The following is a 2,584-nucleotide window of genomic DNA, read 5'->3' on the forward strand; positions in this document are numbered from 1 at the left end:
TCATCAAGTTTGCGGACGACACAACGGTGGTGGGTCTCATTAGCAACAGGGATGAGACCGACTACAGAAGTGAGGTGAGACGCCTGGCCACGTGGTGTGTTGACAACAATCTCTCTCTGAATGTGGAGAAGACGAAGGAGATTGTTGTGGACTTCAGGAGAATGCACACCCAACATGCTCCTCTGACCATTGACGGAGCGTCTGTGGACAGAGTGAGCAGCACCAAGTTCTTGGGTGTGCACATCACAGAGGATCTCTCCTGGACGTACAACACCACAGCACTGGCCAAGAAATCACAGCAGCGTCTCTTCTTTCTCCACAAACTAAGAAGAGCAGGAGCACCAGCCCCCATCATGTACACTTTCTACAGAGGCACCATCGAGAGCATCCTGTCGAGCTGCATCACTGTGTGGTTTGGAGCCTGCAATGCGTCCTGTCATAGAACCCTCCAACGCATAGTGAGAGCTGCAGAGAGGATCATTGGTGTCTCTCTCCCCTCCCTCCAGGACATTTACAGCACCCGACTCACTAAAAAAGCCCTTTGCATAGCGGCTGATCCCACACACCCAATGCAAAGCTTCTTCAAGCTGCTGCCGTCAGGGAGGAGACTGCGGAGTCTCCAGGCCAGGACCAGCAGACTGAAGGACAGCTTCATCCATCAGGCTGTCAGGAAGCTTAACTCCCTCCCGATTCTGCCCCCTCTCCCCTCTTCTCCTCCATGGTCTCACTGAACTCTGTCACACACACACACACACACACACACACACACACACACACACACACACACACACACACACACACACACACACACACACACACACACTCTGACTCACTCACTGGCCTGCACCAGTTACCAGTCACTTTGTGGAGCATTGGACTGCCACCACCTCATAAGACTTTGTTGTTATACTATCTCTTACTGTACATTACTAAATCTCCATTTGCACTATTTGCCTATTTGCACTACTCTGCCTGGTTTACACTCAATGTCATTTACCCTTACCTGAATACTGTATATTGTATATTGTATAGCTTTCTTGTTAATTTGTATTGTATTTATTTAAATTTTTACTTTTTAATTATTTTATTTGCATTTTTTAATCACTCTCTTATATTTAAATGTTCATTGCTATTTCATCTAGGGTTTGAGAGTAACGAAATTTCTATTCTCTGTATGTCCTGTACATGTGGCAGAATTGACAAATAAAGTTGACTTTGACTTTGACTTTTTGACTTTAACATTTAAGTCTTCACAATGTTAATAAGTGGTATTCAGATAAAAGGACAACAGCAACATAGTGTGATTTTTCTCATTTGACTGCCTCCTTTAAAGGTTCCCACATCTACCTATAGCTACCCCAACCCTAGCATTGTGCTATGTCCTCCTTTTACCCATGAGTCTCCTCTGTGGTATTCTTCATTTCCTCCTTCCTGGGAGCTCCATCTTCAACATCCTTTATCCACTGTACCCAGCATTCCTCACTACAGGTGTATAAAAAATAATCTCAACCTTGCCTCTCAAATTTGTCTCCGAACTACTTTACCTGAGCTGTCCTGTTTACTCTTGCTGCTATTCTTCTGTCACAAATCATCCCGACACACTCATCTCCAACTGCTCCATCCTGCCTGCACTTCTCTTCACCCATCTCATGCACAGTCTGTTGTTCTGGGTGGTTGACCCAAGTTATTTAAACTCATCTAGCTTCACTTCCTGCTCTTTGCATCTTTAAATTTCAATCTGTTACCCTCCCATTCATGCACACCTATACTGTCATGTTTATACTGGCTTTCATTCTTCTTCTCTTCAGGGCATACCTCCACCTCTCCAGGCTCTCTTCCACCTGCTCACTACTCTCAAGACAGATCACAGTGTCGTCTTTGAACATCATAATTCAAACACCCTTCCTGCTTCCATCCTTCCCACTTCATCCTTCCTGACCTCATCTGTCAACCTATCCAACACCACTGCAAACAAAAAGCCAATCCTTGAAGTAATCCCACCCCACCCCACCTTAAACTATCTATCACTCCTGCTACATACCTCACCACTGTCTCGCTGTCTTCATGTGTTCTTCACCACCCTCAAATGCTTCTTTCCCACTATTGACTTCCAGATGCAGTACCATAGTCCCTGTCTGTCATATACTTACTCCAGATTCACAAAAGCACTCCTTCTGACCTCCTCTATTCTTCTCTAGCAACAATCTGAGATCAACCATGTCATCTGTACTGTTCTTTCTCTGCATGAAGCCATACTGCTGCTCACTAATCGTCACCTCTCTTCTAAATCTAGCCTTCTCATGTCTTCATGGTGTAGCTCATCAGCTTTATCCCACCGCAGTTACTTTACAATACACTACACTACCCATGTTCTTTAAACTTTATACCAGTAGCTATTCTCATTTCCTCCAGGATCCTCTCACTCCCTAACATTAGAAATACTCCACACTGCCCTCTCTCCCAGTCTTCTTCCATACCCCCCACATGTGTGTAATCTGGAACAACCTGCTTTCCACTCTTCATCCCCTTTATCGCTGCCCTTACTTCCTCATTACAAGCAAAGAAAGAAAAATGTATTTTCACT

This window comes from Rhamphochromis longiceps, linkage group LG20 (assembly GCF_057381845.1).
Source record: "Rhamphochromis longiceps isolate RC_006_pf linkage group LG20, R_longiceps_female_GT1.1, whole genome shotgun sequence".
Taxonomy (NCBI): domain Eukaryota; kingdom Metazoa; phylum Chordata; class Actinopteri; order Cichliformes; family Cichlidae; genus Rhamphochromis; species Rhamphochromis longiceps.